Raw genomic sequence first — 23,978 nt, 5'->3', positions numbered from 1 at the left:
TCTCTGCTCTGTCGATGGTACCCTACCTGGGGTTCATGTCTCCCCACATGAACAGAAAAAGTCACATAATACCTCCCACCCTGTTCCTCCCCGAAGACACTTTCTGCCATATTCTATCCATGAATCCAATGTAACTCCACCGTTCTCAGAACACAAAAGACACCTACTTTGAGGCTGCCCTCTCTTCCACTGTGGCCTGGGCCCTGTATCTGCTTCCTTTTTCACCCTGGCTGGCTTTGGAAGTCCTAATGCCTCTGGGATGAGCCTCCTCAGGCATCATAGTTATCAGAGGAATGGAGAGCCAATCAGGTGCTTTGAGGGCTGAGCGGGGGCCATTTCTGAGGATAGGCTTCTGTTGTTTCTTTCATGGGGCCTTCTTTTCTCTCTGGCATGGTACTCCATTTTCTAGGTCACCCGCGAGTTCACATAGCCAGAGGCTGGGATTCTGGGATTCTGCTTCTGGTAACTGGTCCCACTGAAAAGGCCTTAGGAAACGGTTAGCATAGTCTACACGCAATATTGAATCTTGATTCTACTGCTTGGGGTGACCTTGGGCAAGGTATGGGACCTCTTTGAGCCTCACTTTCCTTATCTATAATAAGGAGTTAAGAGCTAGGCCTTGGGATAGAGACCTGACATCTCAGCCACTTTAGAGGCTGATGTAGGAAGATCACAAGTTCAAGGCCTGCCTGGGCTGAATGTACCAGGAATTTGAAGGCAACTGGGGCAGCTTTCTGAGATCTTGACTAAGAACCAGAAAAAGTCAAAAGAGAGCTGAGGTGTAGGGTAGTGCCGCTTAATGTCCGGGAGACCCGAGGCTTGGTCTCTAGCATCCCAATAAGAAACAGAAAAAGAAGTAGAAGATGTGACATCAGTTTTTTGCACTGCTCCGAGTTTCGTGAGATGGAGTGTGTGTCCCTCCCCTCTCTCTTCTCCTGCCCTGTCCCTAAAGCAGCTACTCAAGAGCTAGGCTTCAGTCTTCAAACAAAGTTTGATGGTCTTGGTTGTGAAGCTGTTCTGTATTTCCAAAATCTTGCCATTGACAAGGCAGAAATACTTACCCTAGTGAGTCTGGCAAGCATTTCTGCTTTTTCTGAGAAGTGTCTTTGACTCGGGTAACCCAAAGTAGAAAATCACATGGTCGAGACTTTTATTGTAACCACCAAGAAAGCTTGCCTCCTGCCCTTTTGTGCCACTTTGAATGGGACATTGTGGGATTTATCTGGCATTTGATTGTGAAGCACTTCGAGGTTCAAAAAGAGGCACAAATTGGTTATTTTTAAGAGGAGGTCACAGGATGGTCACAGGAGTACAGGATAGCTTCTAGACACCACACAGATGAAATATGCAGTCGAACAGAAGAGAGACAAGTCTGGAGATGGGTCAGCCATCTGCCTTGTGGTCAGCAGTGTAGACAAAATAGAGGCAGTGCAGTAAGTAAGAAGGCCAGCCTCCACAGAGGGGCCGGAAGTCTTGCTGCATATCCTGAAACAGAGAGCGACCTAAAAGCCACACAGACCCTGTTCCCAGAGTGCGGTCATGTCCCTGGGTACCCGTGGAACTCCTCCTGCAGGGAGGGCTTGCTGGCTTGGACCAAAAGCATCAAAGGGGTTTCACCAGCTCTTGGTTTATCTGTCTCCAAGCTCTGGAGGCTTGCTCTCATTACATTCTTTAACAAAAGAAAACTAAGCAGAGCCTGCAAGCCAGAGTTCCCCTGCAGAAAATGGGCCAAATCCTTGTAGATTTGAGACAACCTTAAAAGGGCAGTGTTCAATGAGCCCATAATCCCTGCTCCTCAGGCAACTCACACAGAGAGGTGAAGGACACGGAGAATTATGCACAGGCACTGCTTTTGGGTAGGAAAAAAAAAAAACCAAAAAACTAAACAAACCAGAATGCTGTCTGCAGGGTCAAATGCTGGGGGAGGAGATCATTAAAAACACAGCCTTGTTCTGGGTGCATTCTTTATAAACAGGAGATTCCATAGAGAACAAAAGTCAACATTGAAGGACAGTACCCAAGACTCCTGAACTCTGAGGGGTGGGGAGGGGGTGTATGGCATATACGTGAGCATTTGGGTGCAAGAGCGCACTCACGCGCACGCGTGAACACGTGTGTGTGTGTGTGTGTGTGTGTGTGTGTGTGTGTGTGTGTGTGTGTGTGTATGCGTGAGGAGGCCAGAGGTTGATACTGAGGTCCCCCCACCCATACCCTTCACTTTATCTTTTGAGACAGGGTCTCTCATTGAACTTAGAGATCTGCAGTGAGAATTTTGGTTTCTGTTTTGTTTTGTTTTGTTTTGTTTTGTTTTGTTTTTTAAGACAGGGTTTTTCTGTATAGCCCTGGCTGTCCTGGAACTCATTCTGCAGACCAGGCTGGCCTCAAACTCAGAAATCCGCCTGCCTCTACCTCCCAAGTGCTGGGATTAAAGGCGTGCGCCACCACTGCCTGGCCGATTTTGTTTTCTTAAAAAACAAAAAACAAAAAACAACCAGTTATGCTATGTAAATATATTTGTTTTAGTCCCAGATGTGGACTATGGACTGCTTCAGATGATCACAGCAGCTGACTATGGTTGTTTCCTGCCCTGGAAGGGGCAAGATTCTGCCAGCTGAAGATAGTTTATGTTTGGATTGCGGGGGACGCTTGAGAGGGTATAAAAGTGCCAGCGGCTCTGAGGCCCAGAGGCGGTGGAGGCTGCTGCGTCTGCTGGTTCCTGCTGCTGCTTTTGCCAGTTGCTGCTGCCAATCACTTTTGCTGTTTGTTGGTTGCAGCCATCCTGAGGACCAATATTGGACTTCCCCATGGAACTCGACGCCCCTCATCAGCAGGAAGTTGTCTAAAGGAATCTACACCCCTTTCCCCTCTAACCTTCTTTCTCAACTAGTATTGAGGAGTTAGAAGAGATTTGGATGGAGAAATGTGTAGATGTAAGAACCCAATAAAATAGCCATTAAAGCTTGCTGCTTATTTGAATATTTACAGAGAAAACCAGGTCAAGGAGTTGAGAGAGTCACCCCCAGGTACAGAGTTATGAGGACACTGAGCCCCCCACCCCCAAGCATATACTTCACTTACTCTGAGCTTTTTCAAAGAATTTGGTGTCATGACTGAGGATCACAGATTGAAGGACCTGTTTTCAGAAGCTCTGCTGTGGTTTAACCCAGGGCCAGCACAGTCTCCCAACTGTCCTAGTGACCAGGTCCTTTCATGAACATTTATCCTGTGCAAGGCTGTGGGAACTTTAAAGTCAGTTTTAAGTGCCATTAAATCTTAAGAGGGACATCTTGGAAATGCAGTTTTGGTTTTATTTTTGTAGAATGTCCATTTCCCCACTTCTCGCCACACAATATTCTTCACCCATGCAGATAGTAGAAGATGGAGTCTTCAATTTTCCGAAACACAGAGGAGGTGGCGTTAATTTATTTCAATACCTGAGCAGGGTAAGGGTAGGGAGGATTTTCTGGAATGGGAGATGTACTAAGCTCGTGAAAGGGCCCAAGGAAGAGGAGTTTGGGATCCTTTAAGTCCCAGTAGGGACGGAGTCAGATACCGAAAAGAGTTAGGGGGAGGCCTGTATACATGAAGAGGCTTGAGTACATGAGACATGTCAGAGGAACATGAAGGTAGAGATTGGCTCTGACATTTTGGGGACAGGCCACAGTTTTTATGTGCATATAAAATATAGCCTAGACATATCCATCTGCCCATGGAATGATATTCCTTTTGAAGCAGGCATAAGTGTTTTGACTTTTCTCTATTTAAAAAAAATAGTGTGTGTGTGTGTGTGTGTGTGTGCGCATGGGAGAGCTGGAGTTGCAGACATTTGAGAGCTTCCTGACATGGGTACTAGTGTGCAACCTCTGCTCCTCATGATAGACAACACGTACTCTTAATGGCTGAGCCCTCTCTCCAGACCCCCATGACCTTTCTCCAGTCTTGAGTGATCCCTCTGAGAGTCTGGGGAATGCCTGAATCACTTGTCCTCAGGAAGCCTTGCACACACATACATTGTGCACATGTAAACACAGGATGTACTGCAGGCAATGCCAAGGGACTCAGATTCCAGCACAACCCCACGAAAGACACCAAGCAGTATTGTGATAACATCAGCATCTTTGGCAAGCAGGACAAAATAATGTAGGCTGTGTCTACATGCAGAGGAGGGATGGACAGACCATCTGAAATAAAACTGTGCCTTTAAGTATCTGGAATGCCAGAAAGACTCCATCTTGCTGTTGATCAAGAGTCTTGGAAGTTGATTGAGTTGGTTTTGAGAGAGCTGAGCATAGAAATGGAGAAAGGATCTCCTGTTTCTGCCTTGATATACCTGCTTAGAGTTGTTACATCTCTAGAGGTGAGGGGTTAAAGTTCAAACCTAACCCTTTAGAAGACAGAATGACAATAGGAAATAAGGCCCAGATGTGGTCAAGTTAGGGAAAGAGTCAAGGGTAACACATTCAAATAGACTGCTGCAAAAGTCACTTCTGAATGCCTCATCCCCCCCCCCCCCCAGCACAGTGGTCGTTAATCACTGTGGACACATCATTAGTTTCTTACAAGAGTAAGCTGCCCAGGTTGACAGATCTCTCAGATAGTTTGCAGGAGTTTGTGAGCCAATTAAGATCTGCTCAATGTGCCTTTATAGGCAAGAGTTCAGCTTGTGTCCTCTGGAAGCAATTTGTATCATAATTGGCAAGATACAATTCATTACAACCAAACCAGCCTTGAAGATGTTGCTGGGTTTACATTTTCGTACGGTACCTCCATAGGTAGGGAGTCCCAGTTTTCCTAGACCATTCTGGGCTAGGTCCAATGTTCTAGCATAATTGGGAGTATCTAAGTGAGGTGTTAAACTATTTGGTCCTTTTTGTAAATGGATTGTATGGCAACAACTTTCTAATTGGGAAGAACTTAGGTTTGTGTAAGCTAGGGGAAGGATGTAGGGGTGGGCTTATTTCCTAAATGGATTCTTGCCAATTGTGGTGGTTGAATAAGAATGACACCCCCCCCCCGACTCATATATTTGAATGCTTGGTTATTAGGGAGTAGCACTATTTGAGAGGGATTAGGAGGTGTGGCCTTGTTGGAGTGGGCGTGGCCTCGTTAGAGGAAGTATGTCACTAGGGCTGGGCTTTGGGGTTTCAAAAGCCCAAGACAGTCTCAGTGTCTCCCTACCTACTGGGACTTCCTGCTGCTGCCTGAGGAACTGGATATAGAACTTTCAGCTCCATTTTTAGCACCATGTCTGACTGCATGCTGCCATGCTCCTTGACATGATGATTCATAATGGACTAAACCTCTGAAACTGTAAGCCAGCCCCAATTAAATGTAAAAGTTTATAAAAAGTTGCCATGATCATGGTGTCTCTTCACAGAAGAGTAATTTTTGTTTGTTTGTTTGTTTGTTTGTTTTATGAGACAGGGTTTCTCTGTATAGCCCCAGCTGTCCTGGAACTCACTCTGTAGACCAGGCTGGCCTCGAACTCAGAAATCCGCCTGCCTCTGCCTCCCAAGTGCTGGAATTAAAGGCATGCGCCACCACTGCCTGGCTAGAAGAGTAATTTTTTTTTTTAATTAAATGCTGCCCTCAGAGAACTTTTTAGGACCTGCTTGTGATGTAATTAATTTATACACTCATAAATGGTTTGGAAAAAAATTTGTATTTTATGGTCCTTTCTTTCTGGCCTCTGTGTGTGTGTGTGTGTGTGTGTGTGTGTGTGTGTGTATGTGTATGCATATGTGTGGTACATGGAGGCTCAAGATTGATGATGGATTTCTTCATCATTTTTTCTTTATATTTTGAGGCCGGGTCCCTTGATAAAGTAGGAGCTCACTGGTTTGGCTAATCTCTCTCTCTCTCTCTCTCTCTCTCTCTCATATGCTGGGATTACAGATGGGCTGCTATGTCTGTGGGTGCTATGTTTTTCTGACATGCATGGCTCTTGGGGATCTGAACTCTGGTCCTCACACTTGGGCAGCAAATGCCCTGCCCTCTCAGCTGTCATCTCTCCAGTTCACCAGGTAGTTTGTTACTAAGATTCTCCCACAAAACATACTTCAGAGTTCTCCCAGTCCTTAGTTTTGCTAAGAATACATAGTGATATTTGATGTAATTGTAGATATTGGACATAGGAACACACCTAATTTGAAAAAAGAAAATCAGAACTAAGCAGTCCAATTCCCTGAGACCACCACCTTGGAGAGGCTATACCTGGATACCCTATGAGCCATGTATCAGTTGACATGACCCACAGCCCACTCTTGAGGTAGCATCTGATAGCACTAACCCTCATTCCATATTCCTTGCTTTTGCAAACTCATCTATTTATTAAAACACTCTCCAGACTCCAAAGTCAATAGCTGCAGTTGTTCGTTCGTTAGTTGTTCTCAGAGGGTGTGTAGAACAGCCAACCTTTGATTTTCCAACATGCTTTGCTCCGAGGTCAAACAAGGTGACTCTGTATCTTGCTGCAACTCTCAATACTGCCAATTAGTCGTTCCTTATTTGTGCCACATTCTCTGAAGTTTTGAGTGTTTTGTTGCTGATCTCTGTATTTGAATTGACCCCACATGCAGTCCTGAGGAGCTGTCTGGTGGGAGAAGCCTGTGATGTGTCCTCAGGAGAAAATAGATGTGTGTAGTAGGCTTCGGGTGAGAGATAGGTGTTGTTGGCTATGAGTTCAATGTTAATGAGTTGACAGTATACATGGAGACGGGAAATGGAAGTTTGCCAGTCTGTGAACGAGGCCTCATTGAAAGTGCCAAGGGTACCATCTGTGAATACGACAACGTTATAGGAATGATGGAAAATGGCGAAACTAAATTTTAGACTCTGAAGATGATGTCTAACGATAAGAGCTGAGAACAGCATTGTGAAGTTCAAAGTTGCTGGGAATTGGTTCTCATGCTTTGAATTAATCTGGCCCCCCAAATCAGGAATCTGCATGTCCAAATGCTGAAGGTCCTTGTCTCCAATTGGTTTTTGATTGATCAATAAAGAGCCAACAGCCAATGGCTGGGCAGGTTCATTGAGGTGGGACTTTGAGATTTGTGTGGGCTAGGAACTGGGATAGAGGAAGGAGACTGAGAGTGACAGGATAGGGGAGAAGAAAGACCAGACCTAAAGGCCTGCTGACATGTGAGAACCAGGAAAAGTGGCCACATGAGCCACTTCCCCAGTTTTGTTTGGGGAAGCAGAGATGAAATATAGATTTTAAAAGATGGTACCTCAGGAGTACCAGAGGGGACCGTTTGCTAGCAGTGGGAAGGATTAGAAACATCCAGTCATTAAGCTACACAAAGTCACAAAGAAATTTGGGGTAGACTACTAAAGGTTGGAAAAAATGTTAAACCTTTCCCAACCACTGCTTCATCATAAAGAAGATACCACATATAATTAATCACTTTTTAGAAATTTGTATTCAGGGCTGGAGAGATGTCTCAGCAGTTAAGAGCACTGGCTGCTCTTCCAGAGGTCCCGAGTTCAGTTCTCAGCAACCACATGGTGGCTCACAACCATCTGTAAGATCTGATGCCCTCTTCTGGTATGCAGGTGTACATGAAATAGATCACTCACATACGTTAAATAAATAAATCTTTAAAAAAAATAGAAATTTGTATTCTATTAGGTGTCTTTTTCTCAAGATTTTTTTATGTATATGAGTACTGCAGCTGTCTACACACTAGAAGAATGCATTGGATCCCATTACAGATGGTTGTGAGCCACAGGAATATTAATGAAAATTTGCTATTTTGTTGGGTTTTGGTGGTGGTGGTGTTTTTCTTAAGTAAGGGTCTCATATAGCTCAGGTTGGCTTTGAACGCACCATACATCAGAGGATGATGATGCCGTTGGACTCTAGGTCATCCTGCCCCTACTTCCCCATTGCTGGGGTCTAGATGTGCTCACCATGCCTGACTTGCACTGCAGCGCCTGTTGGAAGAAGCAGCTGTCTCTGAGCCCCGGATCTCGTAGTGCATAGTCTTCCTTCATATTTAATATTGTCCAAATTGTGCAGCTATGCTGATTCAGAACACCGAGGAGCTGCGCTCATGTTCACAGCCCCTCTGCCCTTGTGCAGTAGATGGTTAAGGACAGTGTATATCCACCTTCAGTAGAAAGGATACTCGGAAGTTAGGTGTCACTTCAGGATTGCTGAGGATCTGAAGGACAAGGACAGCTTGAGGAAAAGCTCCCAGAACCATGGAGATGACTGTCACAAAGAGACATGTGGAGAATGACGAAGGGGCAACTCATATCCATGTCGGGTAGAGAGATGTGCCACACAGCTGTCTCCTGAGAGTGAGGCTAATTTATTCTGTATTCCCCAGAAAGGGAGTCTGCTGCTCTTGGGTGCTTTGAAACTTGATTTCAGTATCAAGGGAATGTTACTGCTCTCATGGACTCTGAGTTCTAGTAGGAGCATGGCTATACATCCTCCCTCCCTGTGGCTGGAGTGAAAAGTCACAGGAGTTTGGGCGCTGAGTCTTGGCTATTTTTATTCTACACAAGGTACAAGAGAGGTTAGCTGAAACTTGGCAGATGATTGCTATGACTTAAGGATGACAGCCTGTGTGGCAGCATTAGCCAGAATCTTTCTGGGGTGTGCTGGTTAGTTTTATGTCAACTTGACACAAGCCAGGTTCATCTGGGAAGAGGGAACTTCAATTAAGAAAATGGCTCCAACAGATTGGTCTGTAACACAGTTGGTGGGAGCATTTTTTTGGTTACTGATTGAAGTGAGAGGGCTCATCCCAGTGTGGTTGGTGCTTGTGGTCCCGAGGTGTATAAAAAGCAGGCTGGGTAAGCCATTGGGAAAACAAGCCAGCAAGCAAAGTTCCTCCATGGCCTCTGCTTCCTGCCTCCAGATTCCTGTCTTGAGTTTCTGCCTTGGATTCAATCAAAGATGGGCTATGATCAGGATGTATAAGTCAAATACAGCCTTTTCTTCTCTCCCCAACTGGCTTTGGGGATATTTGGATATTTCATCACAGCAAGAGAAAGCATGCAGGTCTTGCAGAACACTGTGTATCTTGGTGATTCTTGTTGTTAGAGGAAGCACTAGGCACATGGCCAGCACTGTATGCTCCTTATTCATCAAACTATACAGCCAGTCACATCCACAGCTGCAAGCACAGAGAGAGAATGAAGGTGATGTGGTCTGAAAAATGAATAATCTTAATCTCTAGAACTTGTGATCACATGCTTTGCATGGTAAGAAGGGATTAAGGGTAAAGGTGGGATTGGTGTGCTCATCAGCCTTAAAATAGAGACATGACTCTGGATTTTCCGGACAGACCCAAGGTAATACTAGGGTACTTATAAGTGGGAGCTGCAGGTAGAACTCAGAATGCTATGAGATGGGTTCTGTGGCCCCAAAGGCTTTGGAGAGCAAGGAACCAGCATAGCCAAGGACAGCTGTGGCCGTTTGTGATGGTTTGTATATGCCAGGTCCAGGGAGTGGCACTATTAGAAGGTATGACCTTGTTGGAGTAGGTGTGTCACTGTGGGTGTGAACTATAAAACCCTCATCCTAGCTGCCTGAAAGCCAATATTCTGCTAGCAGCCTGAAGATGAAGATGTAGAACTCTCAGCATCTTCTGCATCATGCTTGCCTGGGTGCTGCCTTACTCCCTGTATGGATGATAATGGACTGAACCTCTGAACCTGTAAGCCAGCCTCAATTAAATGCTGTCTTTATAACAGCTGTCTTGGTCGTGGTGTCTGTTTACAGCAGTAAAACCCTAAGACACCTTTCCAAGCTTTGGGAAGTCAGGGAACCATATTATCTTTTGCAGCCTTCAGGAGTGACAAGCCCTTCTGACATCTTTGCTTTAGCTAGACTTTCAACTTCAGACTCATAAGAGGTCAAATTTGAGCTGCTTTAAGCTGTGGGTTCTGGCACAGATTGGAAGCTGTCATGAGTATGATCCCCTAGTAAACCCCCAGAAAACCTAAGTTACCCAAATGAGTACTTTTCCCTAGGCCAAAGCAACAGAGCTGTGGTCCAACTAGGCATGTGTCGCTCTGAGTTTCTACTGTGATCTTCTGTACTGACTCTCCATTCAGAAACTAGTGTGATTCCTCACTCCTGGGAGTCAGATCTGGCCGGTGCTACAATGCCGGTATGTACCGGAGATAGAGGACTCCATCTGACATTTCCATCAGGGACATTGTGACATTGCTACCAGATATAGTTAGGAATAACCCGATAGAAATCTGTACTTTGGGGAGGGAAGGGTAAGATAATAATAGAATTAAATTCAATATTTTTGAAAAGTGTAAGGGCTACATCCTTATTTAACTTGACTTCGGGGGGGGGGGGGTGGTAGGGTGAAGACACAGGGAAATGTAGAGGCAGAGCTCAAACTCCAGGATACTCTGAATGCACTAAGACAATGCTCATGAATATTCATGAAGTGTCAGAGCTGGCTAGAGGCTGACACACTGGCTGGGGAAACAAGACATTCCAGGGTTGAGTAGCTTTGCCCTCCATCACTGCATCCTAAGCTAGCAGATGATCTGATGTGAGCTTGTCTTGAACCTTTTCCGTGGGGCCTTCTTTCTTACCACAGAGGTTGGTTTTTTTGTTTTGTTTTTGTTTTTGTTTTTCTCAAATGCTACAGAAGAGTAAAGTCTCAGGGACAACTTTTGTCTGCTTCCACTCTCCCAGCATGATCTTTGTCTAACTTTCGTTCTCCTGCTATGATATAATACCCAACAGAAGCCACATAAGGGAGAAAGAGTTTTAGTTTACAATCCCAGATAACAGTCCATCAAGGCAGGGAATTGAAGCAGCTGTTCATATCATGTCCACAGTCAAGGGCAGAGAGAAATGCATGCATGTATGCATGCTTACCAGTACTCAGCCCCTTCTCTACACTTAGCACGGAGCCTAAGAAATGACACCACCCACAGTGGGCTGGATCCTGTCAAACCAATTAGCATAAATAAATAAGATTCCACCATTACCTCTCTACCCTGCTGCCAGTAGTAGACATGTCCACAGACCAATCTGGTCTAGATACTCCCTCACTGAGACTTCTGTCCCAGGAGGTTCTAGATCATGTCCAGTTGGTAATTGAAAGTAACAATCACAAGCATATTTGTGTTTCAAAGTTTCCACCCCCTCCCCTGTCTTTGCTGTAGAATTCTTAGGCCAGACTTGAGACAGAGGCTGGGCTGGGCACAGACCCATCTTGTCTTGTCTACCATCATGGCAACTTGGCATTTTTTGTTTTGTTCTTTGAGTTTCCTCAGGAGGTCTTACTTTGAGGAAGCTATCTACTGCTACAAAAACTCAGATGTTGTGGATAAAAAAGTCTACAGGAGGGGACATTTATGAGAAGTGTCTCAGACAGTATCAGTGTTGCTACAGAGAAGGTATGTATGTTCTGATTACTGAACTCTTAAGTAAAGGAGAGGAAGCTTCCGGGCATGGAGGACCCACTGTAAACACTATCACGAGGGGGATCCTGGGATCTCATCACTGTGGATGCCCCCTGCAGCTTTATGTAACTTAAAAGCTAAGTCCTGGTCTGACTAACGCCCACACCTTTTGGCCATTCCCAGTATCTGATGTTCCCAGCCCAGAAATGCCAAGAGACTCTTATTTCCAGAGGACCCTTATTTCCTATGTCTTACCTTATTTCCTGTGCCAGGCATTGCCCACTGCTTTGACTCTTGCTGCTCAGCCAGCCTGGTATGCTGACCCCAAGAGTGTTGAGGTTCCTGGGTGCCAGGCCATTTCTCCTCCTTGCACCTCAAGTCTAAACTGTTCTATGATGAGTACATCTCTTTTTGTCTTGGCTCAGTCTTCTCTCTCCAGAATTCTGGCTGAATGTGTGGGTTGGATCAGGGTCACGAAGCCTGGCCTCAGCTTCCCCTGATGAGTAAGACCTCCTCTGACCTTCCTGGCTCTCTTCCTTTGGGGAAAGTTCCTCCCCAAAGGCTTGTCCGTTAATCCTTTCTCTAAAAAGGGTTCTGCTGGATGACCACACCAGTCTACCCGGCAGCCCCTGCATTGCTTCTATGTTGCAGGTGACAATACTTTTCCCATGATGGGCCACTCCCATGGGAGAAGGGATGGGGTCTCTGCCTTTGGAATGGGTGTTGGTACTGAAAAGCTTGCTGGCTTTTTCCCTCTTTTGACAATGCCAGGGATCAGGTGTGACCTGATGCTGTGACCCCAACCATAAAATTATTTTTGTTGCTACTTCATAGCTGTAATTTCTTTCACCACTGTTATGAATCATAAAGTAAATATCTGTGAAGGGGTCATTTGACCCTCAAAGGGGTCTCGACTTAGCCATCTCTTCAGTCCCAGTGACATAAGATATACCCTACTGAGAAGTGCGGGTGAGTTCCCATGGCTTAAACAGTGTTTCAGACATCCTTCTGACTTTTTTTTCAGAGAGTCCCAGCACACAATCAGACCTGAGGACTACAAGAAAAAGCTTCCCCTCCATTCTCAGATAGAACAAAAAGAATTTCTGGTTGGCAAACAGGTCACTCCCAACTGCCTAGGTCTCAATAGTGTCTTGTTGATTCAGTCATACAGTATTTCAACATTTCTTTCTTAACCTTGAACATAAAATCTATTTCTTCCTCAGGGGGGGGGGGGGGGAAACCAGGACATCAGGGAAACACACCACATTTTACAACACTCATTAACTTGTAGGGATATTGGTTCTGATTCAGGACTGATCCAGAGACAAAGGGAGACATGCAAGAGGCAGGACATGATACTATCTTTCTAACATGTCTCTTTCCTCTTCCTGAGGTCTCCCTCAAATCTGTCGCCAGGCAGCGCCTAGCCTCATTGCATCTCTTCCTTACAAATCATCTGATCCCCTTCCCAAACCACCAACTTCTGTAGACGTCACAATTCCAACCTTACTGAGAGTCCACCCACGTTTCAGAGTGATTTGGGGAGTGGGGTCCCCTAACACTAATGGATATATTTCTGTCATTATCAGCACAGCCTGTGTTGAGCTAAAAGTAATGAATCCTAAGAGGAGCCAACCCACAGGACCCATCAGCATCTTGTGGGCTTAAGATCTTCACCCTAGCTGTCTGGAACTGAGTCTCCCACTAGCAGCCTTCAGATGAAGATGTAGAACTCTCAGCTCTGCCTGCACCATGCCTGTCTGGATGCTGCCATGCTCTTGCCTTGATAATGAACTGAACCTCAGAACCTGTAAGCCAGCCCCAATTAAATGTTGTCCTTATAAGACTTGCCTTGGTCATGGTGTCTGTTCACAGCAGTAAAACCCTAACTAAGACACCTATGTTACCTTATTGAAGGAACTGAGGAGGAGTAGAAATCTCACTATGAACCATTGGTTCTTATGTCTGTGGGTCTGTGTGTATTTATGTATATGTATGTGTACATTTGCATATGTGTGTACGTGTATGTGCATGTATGTGTATCTGTGTATATATGTATATGTGGTGTATGTGGTATGTGTGTAGGTATGTGTGTGTATTGTGTGAGTGTATATGAGTATATGCATGTGTGTGTATGTGTATATGTGTACCTGTGTGTGATCTATATGTCTGTGTGAGCATGTGTGTGTGTGTGCATGTGTGTCTCTGTGTGTGTATGTATGTGTGTGTGCGTTTGGAAGATGTCCCATTTTCTGTGTTATCACTATGATGAAATATTCTGGCAAAAGAAAATTTAAGAAAGTAAGAGTTGGGAATGTACAGACAGGTCAGTGGTAGAGGATATTTGTTGCTCTTGCAGAAGACCTGCGTCCAGTTCCCAGCACCCATATGGTGGCTCCCAACTATCTGGAACTCCATTTCCAGAGAATCTGAAACTCTTTCTGATGTCTGTGAGCATAAGGCATTATTTACATGGTGTACAGTATGTAACATATACAGATAAAATACTCAGATCCATAATATAAAAACAAACAAATCTTTTAAAATCAGAAGGAAGGAATTTATTTGGCGTAAATTACAAAATTACCATCTACCATTGAGAAGACAGCGAGACAGGCACTTGAGTCGGATAGTCACATACACAGTTATGAGCACGGGATGTTTACTCCTCTGCTCTCTTCCTTTACTCATTCAGAACCCAAGCCTGGGGAATGTGCCACCCACAGTGGGCTGGGTCTTCCCACATCAATGAATAGAATCAAGACAACCTCTCTCGGACACACCAATAGGCAAATCTGATCTAGGCAATCCCTCCCTCCTTGAGGCTCTCTTCTCAAGTGGTCATAGGTTCTGTCAAGTTGACAGTTAAAACTAACCATAGGTGTAAAGATTCATTTAAGATATTGGGGGAAAGATGGACTCTAAACTGTCCCCTTTCCACTTATTCCCAACACTTAGAGTTTAGAATGTACTCATGAGGGCAGGTAGAGAAAATGGGAGGACATGTTGAGCTGACAGTAACTGAGGATGGAGGGAGGGGTGTGTTAGAGACTAGAGCTAGGAGTCCTGGTATTCACCTGGAGAGAAGGAGAGGAAGGACTCTAGGCTGCCTCTTTGAGCTTTGGACATGTTGAAGCACTGCAAGTTATTTGTTAATACTGAGCTCAAACCTTCTTGGCTTAGCTGGGCCTGCCTGTATAAGAGTTTCCCTTCCTCCCACTCCATCCTTGACTCTATGGCCATTGTTCTTGAGCCAGCCTGTGTTTAGTGGTGTGAAAGCAATACCAAATAGATCCACTTGGCTCCTCCCTCACCAAAAGGAAGGTAAATAGCAAAGACATCTGAAACAAAAGAGGCTTTACTTGAAAGGGTGTTGAGAAAAAAGGTTGGGGACTATGGTAAAACAAACAAACAACAGACAAACAAACACTACCACCACCACCACCAAAACACCGAGCACTGAGAGCTGGTGTTGGGGGACTGCTCATTCAGTACAGAGCCTGCCTTGGGAGCAGGGGAACCTCCCTAAGCCTGAGCCCTGGACCTAATGTAAAATCCTGGGCATAGTGGTGTATACTTGTAATTCCAGATTTGTGGAGACAGGGACAGGAAGATTCCTGGGGCTCACTGAAGAGCCTAGAGTATTTGCTGAGTGGCAAGACAGTGGGAGACAGTTTAAAAACAAGGTGGAGGTCCCCTTAAGAATAGCACCGAAGGCTAATCTCCGGCCTCAACATCCAAACAAATGTGCAGATTGATTCAAACACAGATGTGCATTTGTACACATGAACACACATGAATTAATATCCCAAATTCAATACCTTAAAACAACAAACATCTATTATCTATTATCTCAAAAGGCTTCCAGCCCTGGGCTGGAATTTCCTTTAAAGGCTCAGCTGAGGTTGAAGGATCCACTTGTAAACTCACATGATCATGGATAAGCCTGAGGTCCTTGGGGGCTGTTGACCCCAGGGCCTGCATTCCCCAGTGATAGATGGTGAAGGCTCCCTTCATGACCTCAGCTGGGCAGCTTATCACATAGCAGCAGCCTTTTCCCAGGGCAGAAAAGAGCATCATCGATGTTAGAGAATGCTGCCTGGCTATAACCTAACCTTGTAACTGACCGACCACTTCTCCTATTGTGTTATACTCAGTTGAAGTAAGTTCATGGGTCCAGTTCATGTGCAAGAGGAGGGAAACTAAGTTCTACCCATTTTTCCTTTCATTTTAAAAGTTACTGTGTGTTACTTATACATAATTAATTTCCCTAATCTTCAACACATATATACATATACATACACATATGTAATATGTTTTGATCACATATACCCTGTCCCTCACCCATTCTTTTTATCGCCCCCACTTCTTTCCAACTGGTTCTGCTTTTATGTCATGCCTCCTTCTTTTTGATGGCCCAATGAATGTCAGTAGGGCTTTGGAGAGAGGATAGGATTGAGTTGTTGGCTGTATATTTTTAAGTACCAGGGAAAGTAGGGATTGGCATTGAAGATGTTCCTAGAGATTTTTAAAGATACCCATTTCAAATATTATTTATAGTTTATATGTCAATAAATTTATACAAGACTCGTTAGCCGAAAACCTTAAGGCATCTGTGTTTAAGATTTCTGAGTTTAAAGGTTTAAAAAAGATATTCAGTGCACATACCATGTGTTATATAAAACCCCCTGGTGGGGCCTGGGGCCACAGCCTGTAATTAAGTGCATTGAAATGTCTACAGTAAAATTATGAATATTCATATCATGGAGGATAAATATAGACTCTGAATTACCTCATGTCAGCTAAGGGCAAATTTATAGACACATGGATTTATGCCAAACGGAGAATAACACTCCCTCGGACAGTCACCGTAGCTGAAGCAGGTAAGAAGCTGTCGCCTCATGATCCGTGTATAATAGCACGCTTATGCAGAATAAACTCCGCCCACTCAGCACAGGCTGTGGTTTGACTGATTCTCCCATATCTGCAGTGCAGTGCTGCTGGTGGTCGGGCTTCCGGAAGCCATTGGGTTGGAAGTGTGGAGCCCTCAGGCTTTGGGTCTGTATCTTTCATAAGGAAACTTTCTGTGAAGAAGCGGGAAGCAGCTGCTCCAGACATCAGATCCGCTGCTTGACGTTGGCTTTTCTGGCCTTCAGCTTCCATGAACACTGGTTTCTTTTTTTAAAAGATTTATTATTTATTTCATTTATATGAGTACACTGTGGCTGTTTTTAGACGCACCAGAAGAGAGTATCAGATCTCATTACAGATGGTTGTGAGCCACCATGTGGTTGCTGGGAATTGAACTCAGGACCTCTGGAAGAGCAGTTAGTGCTCTTAACCGCTGAGCCATCTCTCCAGCCCCACACTGATTCTTTATAAGTTACCTAAACTTATACTTTCCTTCTATATCTCTCTAGCTATTTTTAAGTTGTGTATGTGTGGTGTATGGATGTGTGTATGGTGTATTGTGTGGGTGTGTTATACATGTATATATATGGTATGTGTGGTGTGTATGTGTATGGTATATGTGGGGGGATGTAGTATGTGTGTATGTGGGATGTATACAGTGTGTGTGGTGTGGTGTATGTGTGAGTGTGTTCACATATACTCATAGGTGCATGTACCAATGTATGTATGTATGTGTGTATGTATGTATCTGTATGGGGGTGTGTGGTGTTTGTGTGTTCACATATATGCACAGGTGCATGTACCCATGTATGTATGTGCATGCAGAAGCCTGAGGATGATATCTAGTGTCTTCCTGTATTACTCTGCACCTCAGTTTTTGTGACAAGTTCTCCCCTTGAAGATGAAGTCCACCACTTCTACCCCACTGATTGGCCAGTGAGTCCTTGCGCTCTTCCTGTCTCTGCCCCAACCCTGGTGCTGGGGTTACAGAGGCATGTCAACTTTTATGTGGACAGTGAGGATCCAAACTTTGGTCCTGTTTTCCAGCAAGCACTTTACCCATGGAACCATCTCCTCAGCCATTAAATAGTTATTAAAGTAACGATATTCACTTCAGGAGGAGGTCCTATGAGAACAATAAAAGCAGTGAGTGCTGTGTTTAGCTGCTTGCTGCACCAGCAGGCCTTTGCTATGTGACGTAGGAGCTTTCTCTCTGGGAGGGGCAGAGTCTGCCTCTCCATCTTCCAAGTCTGCGCTTTTCTGATCCCTCGCCTGAGAAAGCAGAGTGTGGCAGAAATGAGTGGAAGAATCGTGAGTTAAACCTTGGGAGACAGCTGGCGCTTCCCCTCTGTGTTGGAGAGTTCTCATTTTCAGGAGAGCAACCCTGTCAGTTTACAGTTGACCCATTAGTTGACCGCAAGAAATCTAAAATAGAGCTGAGATTTTAGTAGACTCTTGGTAACTTAACAGGTGATTAAAGTCACTGAGCATTGATGGTTAGTTCGGTAGCAACAGCCAATGGCTAAAGCTTGTAGCTTGGGTAGCTCTAAGCTCTCCAGATATATAGCACTAACAAAACCAGCTGGGCCCTCACTAGAAAGCAACTTGTTTTCTTACTAATGCTTTAAAAATAAATTCTTAATGATCGGATGTTTCCATAGCTCTCAGGACAACTCTCCTGAGCTCATCTGAGCAATACAGGCTCCAGAATCAGCGAGTCAGATAGACCAATCCGTGGGTGTTTACAGCCCCCCTCCGCCACCACTCCACCTCGGTTTCCAGATCTAGTTGATCTATGGTTCTGCTACAGAATTGTAACCTCCAACCGTTTATCCCAAAGAGAGCTTAAATCAGGTGCTTTTTTTGTTGAGCGTCCTTCCTCGGGAAGCATCTTCCCAGCCAGACGCTACTTGGATTTATGCTGCTCGGGCATCTGCTGCAACCCGCAGCCAGGATTTCCAAATCAACACCAGAGATATGCTAATGCTGCCCCCCTCCCCACTTGCCTTTTTTCCTCTTTCTCTTTCAGAGGTGCAGGTGTCTGTGGCCTGTTTATGAGGCTTGGCACCATGCTGGGTGCCTGATGATTATTAGTTTTTAACACAGTGAGGTTTGGGTGTTTTAGATGTCTGCAGATACAATGCTATGTATTTGGGGTTGGGGGAAGGGTGTGCTTTGATTTCTTGTGCTGCTAGGGATTGGACTCAAGGCCTTGTCCATGTTTGGCAAGTACTTTACCACTATGCCATATCTCCACGCTTTCCTGGGATCTTAAGGTGCTGTGTCAAATCGAGGCTCTGCTCCTCTGGAAAAGAACAACTAATATTTTGGGTTGGAGTCATGCAAATTAAGCCAGCACCCTGGATCTTTTGTGGTAGCTTGAGAATACTGAATGGTACACTATCATCTTCCTTTAGAATTACTTTTAACGCCATTATGGTTTATCTGTGATGGTGCTTTAAGGAGAATGACGAAAACACAGAGAGACCAAAAGGCAGCAAAGTCACACTCCTTTGATTCCTCGTTTTAGAATTCAGGGCCCTCAGAGCTCCTATATGACAGAAAAAAAGAAAAGATGTTTTGTTCTAAAGGGGGAAGAGATGGGGCAATGGGGAGGAACGAGTTTTTGCTGAAGTTTAAGGTAGGGGCTTGAGTTTCTTAGTTCCACATAGTTTCCACCGAGCTGCTAGGAAGCTAAATAATGTCTCTCACCAAGTCCCAATTGGATGGTAATAGGGACTTTAAAATGAGGGCATAGTTGACATGCCAGCGGTTGGAGTTTTGATCTGCATCTGTCTGGAAATGAGAAACATCCTGTCCTGGTGCAAAGCCAAGAGGCCTCCCCTTCAGATGAAGAGGGGCAGGAGCTGGTCCAAAGCATGGAGTGGAGTCCACAAATCCACACAGCGGATGGTGGTTCTGAGGTCTCCAAAGAATGCAAATTAACATTTCTGATGCTTATAAAAATATCCATCCCCAGGACGTGTTCTATATTTAAGCTCCCACTGCCTGATCTGGGAGGGTAGGTCAGATTATATTTCAAAGCACTTCCTTACTGAAACATTCTTAGCAAAGGATGAAAGAAATAGGGCGGGGCCCATAGTGGAAGTTGAGTCAGGCAAGGAGAATGAATTAGGACTCTGAGATTTGGGGGAGAGCTGAAGAGAGGCCACCATGGTCTGAGTGGGCAGAAGAAAGCCTTCAGGCTTGCAATGGAGTTCAGCTTCACATTCCGGAACAGCCCCAAGGCAGGGAAAGGAAGAGAACTGAAGGCAGCCAGGGGGGCGCTGCAAAGCCTGTGCGCACTCCCAATCCCCTTCAGCTTCAGATGGAAACCCCGACACCTGGCACACCTGGCACTACTGATCGATTAGTTGTCGAAGAAACTGTCCATCAAATATTATGCTCAGTGGGGGTGGGAGGTAGGAAGAAGAAAAATCATTTTCCACGCAGGCCCGAGGACTGAGGCTTGAGCCCTAATTTGCTGGACAGAAGCTCTTATATACAGCACAACAGCAGAAAGGAGAGAAAGAGAGAGTAGAGGAGAGGGGAGAGGGAGAGGGAGAGGGGGGAGGGGAGAGGGGAGAGAGAGGGAAGGAGGGAAAGAGAGAGAGAGAGAGAGAAAGAGAGAGAGAGAGAGAGAGAGAGAGAATATCTGCTTCAAAGACAAGGTAGAAAGAAAGAACTGACTTCTGAAAGTCTCTCCCATGTGCACACACACAGGCATGCACACGCATATATGCACAAACACACACATTAAATAAAAATTTTTAGAAAGTATTATTTACTAGTAGCTTAAGATAGGTATCAAGCTTTGAAACTGTCTCTATAGCTACAAAGGCCATCCCTCTTCAAGAAGATGATATGAGATACTCTTTATCGGAGAGCCCTCCTGCCCGAGGGTTTTGTGTGTGTGTGTGTGTGCGCGCGCGCGCGCGTGCACGCGCGTGTGTGCACACGCGTGTGTTCATAGGTTAGCAAGTAAGAATCATGCTGCCAAGCTTGACAACCTGAGTTTGATGCTCAGAGCCCGCATGGTAGAATGAGAAAACCTGCCCCCAGGTTGTCCTCCGGCCTTCACACCTTGGTCTCAGGCAAGCTCATATGCACACACAAAATAAATAAACAAATATAACTGGTGGGGGGAGTGTAAAGAAAAAGTTGGATGTGGTGATTCAGGCCTGTAATCCTAATACTCAGGGATGCTGAAGCAGGAGGGTTGCTATAATTTTGAGGCCAGCATGAGTTCCAGGCTACCCTGGGAAACCCTGTCAGAAAAAAGAAAGGAAGAAAGAAAGAAAGAAAGAAAGAAAGAAAGAAAGAAAGAAAGAAAGAAAGAAAGAAGAGTTCAATTTTAGAAATAGTAACTTTTGATTATCTCTGACAATGTAGGCAGACTGATATTTGGGTACCATCAGCATCTGGATATGTTTAGTTCAGATTTTCATCACTATAATAAATAGCAAGGATGATCTGTTCTGGCCAATCTCTTGACTGAGACTCCCTTCTCAGATGACTGAAGGCCATGTCAAAGTGACAGTTAGTGCTAACTAGGACAGATAGGGATACAGACAAGCAGCATAATAGGAACCATGGATGTACAAGAAAATATAGAAGCCTCATTCTTCTCATTTTAGGTCTGGTTTTGGCACCTATGGAAAGAGTTGCTCAATTGACTGACCCATGATAGAGTCATGGACCAAATCCTCTTTTTACGTTCTCAGAAACATAAGCTGAAAAGTACTGCATTCTTCCACTCTGAGACAGGCCTAGCCAGATGTCTCTTTCTCCACATCTAGAACAACCCTGGAAGGACTTGTAGTCTTCCACCTTGACCTTGTTTGGGGTGGGGTCTCTTGTTCGCTGATGCTGGTCTGTGAGCTTCTGTGGGTTCTATTGTTACCACCTCCTCTTCATCTTAGGGATGCTGGAATTACAAATGAATGTTACTGTGTCTAGATTTATGTGGATGCTGGGGCTCAGACTTGGGTTCAGTCATGACAAGTAGTAAGGCAAATTTGTTGTCTCTATGACACCAGAGTTACCTCTAAGACCTTTCATGAGGGAACCCCATGGTGACAGGGCACTAGGATTCTCCCCACACAGACCACAGTGGCTCCCTCAAGAACTTTTCTGAGTGGAGACTAGCTGGGTCCTGAAGTGGGGCTTCAAGACCAGTCCCTTGAGATCTATACTGGTGTGGTGTGGCCCTAGAGCTCTCAACAGGAGGAGGTGCAACTTAAGATAGAAGGTGGAAATGAAGTCCTACATTTGTAAGGCATTCACTTAGGCACCACGGGGCACTAACGAGGCTGCAAGTGGGGACCACTGGGCTAGGCTGGAGGGTGCTGCCTCCCCAGTGTCTCTCAGCCATTGTGATCCCCCAGCCCCAGCAAAACTCCCTTCTTTGCTGAGATTTTTGCTCTTCGGTCAGGTGTCTTAGAACATCACTGTCGTACTAGCATGTTATCCAGGAGATGCCCCCCACCATCTCCAAAAAACTGACATTCTTTATTACATTCAATTATTTGTTTAGGGGACATGTATCTGCCACAGCATGTATGTGAAGATCAGGGAATAATTTGCAGGAATTGGTTCTCTCCTTTTATCACATGGGTCTCAGGGACTGAACACAGGTCATTAGGTTTGGCAGAAACACCTAGCTGAGTTACCCCACCAAAAGCTTATTCTTTCTTTTGATTGACTATTTGCACTCCTGAAGCAAGAACACTTGAAAAAAACCCAAACATATGATGTGCAAGAAAGTAATGTGTGTGTGTGTGTGTGTGTGTGTGTGTGTGTGTGTGTGGGTGTGTGTGTGTGTACCTATGCCTGTGTGCAGTTATGGTTGCATGCATTGTCACAGAAACAGATTAAATATTCAGGCAAGTGCGTTATAGATTCTAAATGGTGGAATATTAGACAGCACTATGGGGAATGATTGCAGTAGATGACAAGGACCGAATACCGGAGAGTATGCAGGCTCTGTCCTCAGCTAACATTCTGTACTATTCACATCCAATCAAACCAGACACACCCACTATGTGTCAGGCACAGCCAGAGGTGTTCTCATGTGCCTTCCTCACCAACGTTCCAAACCAGCACCATGACTCATGTAGACAGGTCCAAACTGAGGGTCAGAGTTGGAGTCTGCAGAAAGAAGCCATGAGCCGGGCAGAGGTTTAAGTTACAGGATCTGTATGAGTCTGTTCTAATATGAGAATCCATAACCCAGCTACAGCTCTCACGTGAATTTCATTCATCCATCCCTGGGAACATGTTCCGCTCACTGTTCTCTGAATTTCTCACTCTTCAGATAGCAAAGCAACTCTCAGTCCATAGACGATGCAGAAGAGTGGGAGTCAGCTGAATTAAGCAGGCAATCTGAAAACAGTGGCTGAAAACAAGAAGATGTAACAGGGCAGAGAGTATGGTAGGTCTTCCTTTCCAGTGGCTGCTGTCTTTTGTACCACCTTTTAGAGGAAGCCCAAGCCTATAGAATGTACTCCAAGAGGGACCATCTTTAATGTCCATTTGATGCAAATGATTCTGGGACACATATAGGCATTCATATATCCTTTCATACTTGACTGCATTTATGTGGAAAGTTCTTCCTGGAGAAATTGCTTTGTCAGAGGACATGAGAATTTCCTATGTTGGCAGATCTTTCCATGGGATTGAAAGTTGAATCCTCCCACCGAAAGGTGTATGTGTGAGGCTTCAGACTGTTCACATCGTGGCTTAAATATGTGGTAGTAGGCTGCTAAGAACCCACGTTGGTCCCAGTGGCACAAACCAAGGCAGATCATGTCTCTTATGGAGGCTCCAGTTACCTCAGCTGAGTAAAGGCAACAGCACCCCCCAAAAGCAGCTACATGGCTTCTATAAAGACGGAACCAGAAGCAGCCAGCACTCTTCTGTCAGCTGTGAAGCTTTCTGGACGTGCTGCTCAAGGCCAGCAAGAGGGCTTTGCCTTCCTCAAGCTCACTTCTGCTCTGTGGGAGACATGATGGTCTCCAGCATGCTCACCAAGAGGAAAATGGACACGGGAAGGAGTTCCACCTTGGAAAGGACTTGCAGCAAAGGTAAATTTCTCTAATTTTGTGGCTTGATGTGAAATGCCTCCCCCCAGGCTCATGTGTTTGGATAGCTGGTCTCCAGATTGTTGTACTGGTTGGAAAGTTGTGGAACCTTTAGGAGGTAGAGCCTTGCTGGAGGGAGTGGACCACCGATGGCAGGCTGTGGGGCTGTCCTGTTCAGCCCCACTTCTTGCCACTCTCTGCTTCCTGACTATAGATGAAGATGTGCCACCATGCTTTCCACGATATGATGGAGCAAAAGACAAAATAAACCCCTTTTCCACACCTTTTTCTCGGGTGTTTGATCACTGTAACAAGAAATTTGACTGTAGAGAGAACTTCTTATAAGCATCACCTGTCAATCAAAAAAGCCGATGGCCAATGAGCTTCCTGGGAGGAAGAGAAAAGACTCTGGGTAATAGTGTCATATAAAAGAGGGATTCAAGAGAGCAGAGAGGAGATGGACGTAAACCAGCAGTAGATGAACTCAGGGAGACATTGGGGAGATGAGAAGGAAGAAGCAAGCTGGGACTGAAGAGAGGTAACTAACCAAGTGGTAGACAGAATAGTTTAAATGGTTAAATAAGTTAAGATACT

General features: G+C 45.1%; 1 long non-coding RNA gene across 7 annotated transcripts in view; it reads left to right on the top strand.

Annotated features, from left to right (window-relative positions):
* Gm34194 overlaps positions 1 to 23,978 on the top strand; it is a 36,434-nt gene that overhangs the window by 1,782 nt on the left and 10,674 nt on the right. For 2 of the 7 annotated variants that reach the window (XR_003947921.1, XR_003947920.1), the window contains 3 exons: positions 11,263 to 11,385; positions 12,981 to 13,201; positions 22,619 to 23,387. This is a non-coding gene — a long non-coding RNA (predicted gene, 34194). Of the gene's footprint in view, positions 1 to 11,253; positions 11,386 to 12,415; positions 13,202 to 20,632; positions 23,388 to 23,978 lie in introns of those variants that run through there. The other 5 variants (XR_001779082.2, XR_003947918.1, XR_003947919.1 and 2 more) reach the window with 4 other exon arrangements.

This window comes from Mus musculus, chromosome 1, assembly GCF_000001635.26.
Source record: "Mus musculus strain C57BL/6J chromosome 1, GRCm38.p6 C57BL/6J".
Lineage (NCBI taxonomy): Eukaryota > Metazoa > Chordata > Mammalia > Rodentia > Muridae > Mus > Mus musculus.
The sequence above is the reverse complement of the archived record's forward strand: the minus strand, read 5'-3'. Positions and strand labels throughout refer to the sequence as shown.